Source organism: Scardinius erythrophthalmus (assembly GCF_964197995.2).
Source record: "Scardinius erythrophthalmus genome assembly, chromosome: 1".
In the NCBI taxonomy this organism is placed as follows: Eukaryota; Metazoa; Chordata; class Actinopteri; order Cypriniformes; family Leuciscidae; genus Scardinius; species Scardinius erythrophthalmus.
Genome location: NC_138221.1, coordinates 49,387,947 through 49,397,528, shown reverse-complemented (window position 1 = coordinate 49,397,528; position 9,582 = coordinate 49,387,947).

Sequence of the window (9,582 nt, the reverse complement as noted above, 5' to 3'; positions counted from 1 at the left end):
TTATATAATGTTTATCTAGTTTACTAAAAACATTTGTACTCTGCCTTTCAGCTGATAAAAAAAATCTTTGTTCTTTAGTTCCTTTCCTTCCAGAAAACACCATTACATCACTATGTAACATAACATGTCTTTATTTTACATGTCATTTAAATTCAACATCACTAAGTCCAAAGGCAGCAGGCATCATGCGCATATATATATATATATATATATATATATATATATATATATATATATATATATATATATATATATATATATAATATATATATTTTTTTTAACAGTTCTGACCAACTCCAACTAAAACCCAACAAAATAAACAATGAACAAAATATAAAACATGAAATTAGATCATTAGTCTTATATATTAAGAATATATTACATTTTTTAGAAAGGATGTGATTTAAAACAACCACAGTAGGCAACAAGTTGATAAATTCTGTTAAATTTAAATTTACCAAATTATCAGGAAACACATGGAACGAATACACCGCTCCACATTTTGATTGACAGCCGTCACAACCTACTAGTGACCGTGTTTACTCCTTTCCTTTTAACCATTGGATAGGATTTAAAAAACGGCTGTTGTATTTGTACTTCTGACGAAGCGCTGTTAAATATAGGTGAAAAACTACGCCGCAAAAAGAATAAATAAAACTTACTCTCAGCAATGGTGAGATCTTGCCGGATCCCTACGCAATACATGACGATCTTTGGATTGTGGATGACAAGAAGTGGCCAGCAATTGTATGGCCTTATATATAGCCATAATTATCTTATTCAAGCAAGTGTGTATACAAGAGAAATGATTAAAGCGTACAAATCCCTTGATGCATACAACTACGTGCTATGTGGTCATGTGCAGCTCGTCAAATTATGAATAGAAAGAATATAACATACAACTTCCTCCTTCTGTCCCACTCTTCCATTTGCCTACATTTGGAATTACTTGCAACACGTATAATTTAAATGAGCAGATAAAACACAACAGATAGGCCTGCATGTAAATAAATTACGCAACAACTCCTTGGTATTTTGACTTAGAGACAACACCACCACTATGCTACTAGCCTAAACCCTTTACTCCGGTACGAAGACCGCGGGTCTTTCTGCCTCCTGGATGCGTGCGCAAGCAGTGATGACGTCACCGAGAAATCCATGTATATAGACCCCTTTTGCGCCGACGTCACAGTTACGTCACGGCGCTAGCTGGAGGCAAAACAAACGGAAAACTGGAGGCGGCCAATACAAACCAGCACAGATTCGGCGACATAATAAAGAGCTTAAATTATTCTTTTTATTTTTAAATGTCATCTTGTTGTGTTCTTGGGTGCAAGAATCAATGAAAATGAGTATGCTGTATCTGGAATTTTTATTTCTAGAAAATATTCATATCATTAAAATTGCACCGTAGTGTCACTCTTTACATTGTCGTCTTGGCGCTGGCTAGGCAGAACTGCGGATTGAACCACACAAGTCTTTACATGACCATTCAGCACATAGTTATATTAAAGCATCTAAATATATTTCTATGTCCTCAGTTTCTCTTTACCCTCGGTTTCTCTATCGGGTCGGTGTAGAAGTCAGGCCACTCAACCGGAGGGAGCGTTAACGTTAATCCTGTCAGTTCGTCCATTGACTGAGCGTGTATGGTCATCTGGTTCCGTCCGTTAAAATTAACTTTTGCAAATAACAATCGGCGTCCTGGACAGTGAGTGACCTTGCACATTAAGACAAAATCGGATTTTCTCCAGTCATTGTTAAAAAACAAGCTAACAAAACTGGCAAACTAGCGTTAGTGAAGCGGCCAGAGGGATCTTTCTGCCTCCAGCTAAGCTCCGCCCACACAAATACGTCACCGTGTTTACCAACTGTAAAAGGGTCTATAGACCAGCCCCGCCCCCTGCGCTCGTTGTCTTTTGTTTTCCGGTTTTCACAGCGATTTCCGCACAGGAATTATGAATGAACCGCTCTGTCTATTTAGCTAGCTTGTACGTGTGTTGTTTGGATTAGAATCACTTTCCAAAAGTTGCTAAAAGTTGCCAAATAAATAAAAAAAATTGCTAAATTTGTTGCTAGGTGCTTTTTAAATAAAAAGTTGCTAGGGTAGTCTGAAAAGTTGCTAAATCTAGCAACAAAATTGCTAAGTTGGTAACACTGCGAACAACGGTGAATGTGAACGTATGGCGGGCCAGAAGGTCCAAAAATAGGACTGATGACTTGTCCTGGGAAGTCACTTTACTATAGCCACTAGCTACTGAGTCCAATTTGATTTGTAAAAAAGCCCTATAGTGACTTATTCTTATTGAATGTATTGATAAAATGTAAGAATTTGACATGAAAGATGACAGCCTAAGGTTAGGGGGCCTAAAAAAAATTATTGCATTGAGAATCCATTTAAGAGGGCATACAAATATGCTGATTTAAGTAGGCTAGGCTAGCTTACAGAACACTGATGGGAATATTGGTTCTGAATAAATGACATTTACAACTCAAAAATGTAAAACTTTACTGAATGTTTATTGCACCATCACAGTATAAAAGGGTAGAGATTTTATTATAATAGGTCAATACATGAGTGAGTCGCTCGCTGCGTGAGAGTGAGTAGATCCACCGCCGGCCTATCAGTGGGGAATCAGTAGCTAGTGGCTATAGTAAAGTGACTTTGACAAGTCATTAGTCTTATTTTTGGACCTTCCGGCTCGCCATATAAGGCACCCTGAAGGATTTCACCAACGAACGACGGTAGGCCACAGCACCATTTAAATGACTGAATGATTTCGCCATTTTCCATTTTTTTGCAATAAGCACTAGAACCATTATAGGACCATTCAAGATAAGAACCAATAAAGAACCAGAATCATTAAGAGGAAGCAAGAAGAAAATAGGAATGCTACTATCCGATGGTTAAAGGGCCCCTATATAGATTTTTGAAAATTACCTTTCATGTAGTGTGTAACATAGCTGGGTGAAAAGTGAATGAAAACATCCTGCAAAGTTTTAAATCTGAAAGTGCACCATATATAAAGTTATTGTCTTTCAAAAGTAAGAGTCTACTCTTGAGTCAATGAAATGAATTGTTTTCCAAACGATCCATTAGCCGTTTCGTTGTGACGTCAAGACGAAACATTAGCATATTGCCCGCCCACTTATTGTGCGCGCAGACACCTGGGAAAACTTGAACCTCAAACCAGCAGCTGATTCCTGTGGATACTGGATAGCATGTCGAGAAGACGGCGCTGTGCTCTATAATGTGAAGGTAAAGCCAGTTTTTTTTTCACTGCCCAAGGACGAGCATGTGAAGAATCAGTGGTTAAAAGTCATCTTTACCACGATGACACAGCAGTATAATCCTAAACTTTTGCTGTGTTCCCTTTATTTCACTGACGACTGCTTCTCAAATCTCGGAGTTCAATGCAGGATTCGCAAACCGCTTGCTCTTGTAAGATGGTGTTAAAAATACTTAGTTTTGAGTTTTATATTGTGTAGGTCTCCTGCTAACTGGCTAACTCACGTTATTACTGTCTTACAGAAATACTAATACTAATCAGTTTGTGGGCCACTATTACTTATAACTGTCTATTAATGCAGATAATCTGTCATTCTCACTACTTTGAGGAAAGATTAAGCATGGAGCAAGATTTGTTTTACCAACGTTTATGTTACATCAGTCATTCACATCAGTTATTCACGCTAGAGCTCTGCTAATATACATTGCATACATGCACTATTATTGATACAGTTTCCACGTGTTCACCGCAATATATTACAAAAAACTCTGTAAATAAATTATTACAAGTAAAATAGTCGGTTTGTTGATGGACATGCACTTGTTAATGCTGATGGTGAGGAATTACAGTTGCAACATCTCATATAATGTACCTCAAACTGAGTAGTGTTTCACTGAGAAACGTCCTGCTCGAGTCGTCCTTGCGATGGAGGTTCAGGTTCAATATCTAGTTCTTCCAGTGTTTCATTTTCAGACTTGCACTCAGATTGATATGGTAAAATCAACGTCATTGTTCGTTACTGTGTTTAGTTTACGGTGTAGGAAGCCTCAGGATAAGCAGAGCTGACGTTGTTATGGCAATGGGCGGTTTTGTTTTCGACACACATGCTACACACAGTAGACCAATCACAACAGACTGAGCTGTCTGGCCAATCAGAGCAGAGTATATCGCTGAAAGGAGGGATTTAGAGAGATTGATTCATCTGACGAGTCGTTTGAGAATGATTGAAAATGTGGTGATGTGCAAATGTATATTATGAGGAAATTAAACAGCTTTTTTTTACCTTTGTTTGATGCATGTAAACCTGTTGTAGGAGACTCCAAAACAACATTAGGAAACTTTAAAATAGCATAATAGGGGCACTTTAAGTCTAATGTTTCCCTTGTATTTAGTAATGTATTTCCTCCTTACTTGATCACCACACAATTCTGTTTCTTATTTAAAGGTCCCCTCCAGAATAGCCATATTCCTGCTTGCATGAGTGAAAGTTGTATGATTGAAGGGATGATTGTGTTCACGCAGTATCAGATGTATCTCCTGGGGGCTGTATCTGTATTTGTGTTTACTCTCTCAGGCAGCTGCTCTGACTTCACTTCCCCTATCGGTGCCCCTGCGTTCAGACAGTAGAGCGGCTCTAAGCCCTTTTAGCGTCCTATGGTTTTCTATTTACAAGCCAACAGTTCTGTACAGCTGATACACTGGAGATCACGTTTCACTAATGCTGTCTAAGGCCCAAGTAATTAACGTAATCTAAACCCACGCTGCCAAAGGAGAGGAGTCTGTAAATATTATCGCTGCATGGGAAAGAAGGACGCAGGGACTAAGGCAGGTTTGTGTGTGTAGGCCAGCCCGCCTCTCATTGGTGAGTTCTGTATTGACTTGATTAGTTACTAATTAAAAAGTTGACTGGCTGGCTGGGCCGAGGGAGATGACTTCATTAGCAGGGTCTCAGAGAGTGTAATTTTCCCCTGTTCATTCACACATCTCCTTGGCAGCAGGCAAACAGGAGAGAGATGGATCTCTCCAACAGGATCAACCAAAGGCACACTGAAAGATCAGCCAGGGATGATTTATATGGTTTACGCTAAGCTACTAGGTTTTTGTTCTTATTTTCAGAAAAATGTGATTGGTTCTTGCTTTGTCAAATGTTACAACTACAAATCTAGGGTGTTTTGAGCAGTTTTTAGAAGTGGCTTTGCAAATGATAGGGTGTTCTGGAGGATTACTTACTAGCCAAAGTCTAAAGAGCCCACATTCAAGTCTAAATACGACTCAGGTCCATCTTTTAATATTGCTGTTGTTGTATTTTGTTGAGTATTATAGTCACTAATAGCATGCCTCTACGGTGACCCATAGGCTAGATTCACAAAACAACAAAATGTAAAAAGCAAGTTAAAGTTGACAACACAGCTAAATTAAGCTTCAACACAATCAATATGCTCTTGACCACTAGGGGTAGTTGCTCTGCTTATCAAAGAGTTTCATGAACCAGAACAGAACTTTTGGTGAGTTCAGTTGCTCCTAGGACGTTCTTGTTCAGTCATAATGATGTCAGGTATGTTCAAATCACTTAGAGCAAGATGGTGATGTTGTAATTTTTTTAACAAAATTACCTCCGCAAAATGAAAAATAAAGAACGCTCATCAGGAGTGTTTTTAATTTATGAAGGTGCTTTAAACTGAATTGTTATATATTTTATCGCAAGTATACAATACTATCATATTTTGTACATGCAACTTAGTGAGTTTTATTGTAAACGCAAAAAAATAATGATTCATTCAACATTAATTTCAACAAATTTACGTCAATACAGATTTGTCCGCCATGTTTTCTCGCGGATGTGCCCCCAACTCATAAACTCGAGGCTCAAAGAAAGTTACCCGCTTGTAATTACAACATGTTGGTTGCTTCAGTGTGCGTTCATGTCATAGGTACAGTCTTTCTGACATGATTTGAACCCAATATTAGCATGGCACAAACATATCATCTAGTAAGTAACTTAAATCTATTACAGACATTCAGTTTATCTTTTGCTGTGTAACGCCAGAAAGTTTTAAAAATGTTTAAATGAATGTTTTAGTAACATGCAAAGGTGAAATAAACATCAAGATGCTTTGCTACAAGCAGGAATTGCAAGAGCTACTTGGATATGGTGTCTATGTGATGGTATTCCATGGTGAGAATGTGGGCGGAGCATCCACATTGTTGAGGACCCCTCTGCATCATCAGCAGGTGTCTCAGGTTCACTAGCGTTTCGCCCCTTGCCCTGTACGCTTCATCTGAGTGGGGCAGCAAAGAGTATTTAGCCTTTGCCTGCAGAGGGGTTCCAACTGTGGGCTCTCTTCAGCCACAACCATCTTGAGCTAGTCTCGGCTGCCAAAGCTATCTCCCTGGTGGCTTTCTTCAGATGTTTTGGATCCAGGCCAACCTTCTGTAGGAAATAGCGCAAAGATGTTGTGGGGAAACCACGACAGCCGACTTCGTTGGGAAACATAGTTGCGTGCCATCCTTTGGTAAGAGCCTCAGCCTTCTTGTTTTGATGCGAGATAGCTAGCCTGTCCTCCCATGGCACCGTAAGTTCAGCTATTAAGATGGTCTTGATGCTCCTGGAAATCAGGACCAGATCCGGATGGAGTGAGGTCGCTGCAATGTCTTGTGGGAAAACAAGCCTACTTCCCAGGTCCACTTGCATCTCCCAGTGAAAAGCATGCTGTAGAATGTATGGCGGGTGCTTGGCAGTTGCCTTTACCGTGGGAGTATGGTTGCCTTCACGCTGGAAGTTGCAGAATTTTGGAGACAGTGGTGCCATTTGTCTGATGAATCTGCACAATAAAAGTCAATAATGTCTCTGTAGAGCAATTATGGGTGACTTTTTAAAATTCTCTGTACTTTTAGAACTCTTGCCAAGAAACATTGCTTTGCTAAGGTCCCAATGTCTTCACTGCATGCTGTATTGACCAGGTACTGTTCTTTTAACATCTCTCTGCAGCACACTGAGTCCACGAGCCTGCTTGACTGTGCAGATCTGGCTTTTCTGGGAGAGAGATGAGCCCAAAGTAGGATCTATGCTTCAGCAGCTGGTTCTGTTATCTCTGTGCTGCTCTCTCCCTCAATGCCGCCCCTGGCATCTCTACATCTCTACATCTCTGCAGATGACACTGCTGGGAATTGCTATCAAACCTCCCAGATGCCAGCGTGTTTATCATTAGCTTGAGTTGGGAAAGTGAGACTATTGTCGTGGAACTGTTTCACATGAGAAGATATAAGAGCAGCTGCTAAAGGCATAGCCAGACGTGCAGCGCCCAGACACACTCCCTTCCAGCCCATTTGCATCTATTCTACAGCTTGAGTTTGCAGCTGTAGCCAATGATTGTAGTGTGTGTGTATATTTGAGGCAAATATAGGCCTCCCTCAACAAACATGTTGAAGTGCTTTTATGCTTGGATGAGCATCCTCACATATTTGACTTCATTATTGAATTTCATTTAAACTGATGAAAAAACAACATATAAGCAAACAATGGGGCGCACTCTTCAAACAGCTGGGTGGGTACACTGAGGCCTCAGAGGGGATCCTATATCTGATCACGCTGTAGAAGGAGGGCAGATGTTAAGTTAATTTAGGATTGTTGGATAATTTAATTAAATTTCATTTCCATGCTCATTTCAAAAGAAAATCAAATTAAGGTAAGCTATATAGATGAAGTCATTTTTTATTGCTGTTATGAATGTCTTTAGAAATACAGAGAGAATGACACAGTATAAGCAAAACACATATATGAATGCAAATGTTGGGGTTAGTATATATTTAAAAAAAAAATATTTCTGAAAGAAGGCTGGATTTATTTGATTAAAAATACAGTAAAACAACAATATTGTAAAATTATATTACAATTTAAAACAACTGTTTTCTATTTTAATATATTTTAAAATGTAATTTATTCCTGTGATGACAAAGCTGAACCAATTGAAGGCATCATTATTGAATAAAAATAATAATTTCTTTAAAAAAAATCTGACCTCAAACTTTTGAATGAAATATATATATGTATTACATCTGTCCATTCTACAGTACTGGCCCTGGCTTTAACGGTTTTCAATTTCTTATCATTATTGTCCCATCTATCAAAAGAAATCATATTTGAAGTAAAGCACTTTAACAGCCATGCTATATCACTCATCGTGCAGGTCATACTGGGGTCAGCAATAAGTTATCCATTATGTGGCCGCCCTCCTGGTCAATATTTGAGTGATTTGTCCTCAATCATAGAAAGAAAATACATGCTATTTTTTAAGTAGAGGCCCTCTGACTCCAACAGTGAGATCCCAAACAGCAGCAGGGCTCCTTTTCCTGTTGTTATGCTGATGCGGTGGTGTCCCTGGACTGCTGTTCCCACATTTAATGCAGGTCTGAGATTGAGTCAGTCAGAGTCATGGTTATCTCAGCCACCTGTCTCATAACGACACTGAGGGGAGGCTCATATGAGGCCCTGGCACAGCAGCAGGTAATTACGCTGCCATAACAGGTGACTTGTAGCAGATTGCGGCAGTGATGTGCTGTGTGTGTGCTCGTGCATGCATGTGCAAATCTGCTTTTTTTTTCTTCAGTACTCTGCAGGGCAGGTGTCACAGTGGATCCTGGTAATGCTAGACAAGCATTTTCCTTATAGACAGAAGTCTGAAATAACTGGATTATACTATGCCTTTTGTAGCACAGTTCCCTCTCTGTATTTATTTTAAAGTAATACCAATATAATGTAGTCATAGTAAGATTAATACACCCTTTTAGAAAAAAAAAAATATATATATATATATATTTATACTGTATATTATATATATATATATATATATATATATATATATATATATATATATTTTTTTTTTTTTTTTTTTTTTTCAACTTTAAAAAATATTTAGTGCCTACTTTTGATGACAATTTTTGAAACATGAGATGAAGCCCAGTTATTTCTAGAGTGGGGGTTTTCAAATTGGGGTCTGGGGCCCCTAGAGGGCCGCAAGGGAGTAAATATTATATTAGTATGTGCTATAATACATAGAAAAACTTAATTAAATTAAAAACTTAAATTAAATTAAAAACTTAAATTAAAACCATAATTAAATTAGATAAATCATTATTGAATTAAATAATGAAATCAAGAGTAAATAAAATTATTATTAAAAGGGAAAAATAAAATAAAAAATAAAATGTATTTATGTACTAAATCTGTTTTAGTTTGCTGATGCATTGCGCTACTGCTTCGCTGCTACTGCTGCTTATACACATGAGGTGTAAAGCAGGCCAGAAAGCCAGCAGAACATAAATATGAAATCTCTTTAAGCATATTCACAATGATTAATTTTGTAGAAGTGCTATTCCTGGAACAGTTTTGCCGTCTGACACGCAATGTCTACAAGCAGAGACAGATGGAAGCTGATCCTAAATGTCTCAGGGCTCCTGCTGTCTGGCACTATGGGACTATAGGCAAGCAAAGGCCGTGATAGATTCCAGGCATGGGCTCAGCTCCTGCAGTCTGTGTTGTGTATTGATCATGGCTTTAATGGTTCTCCATCTG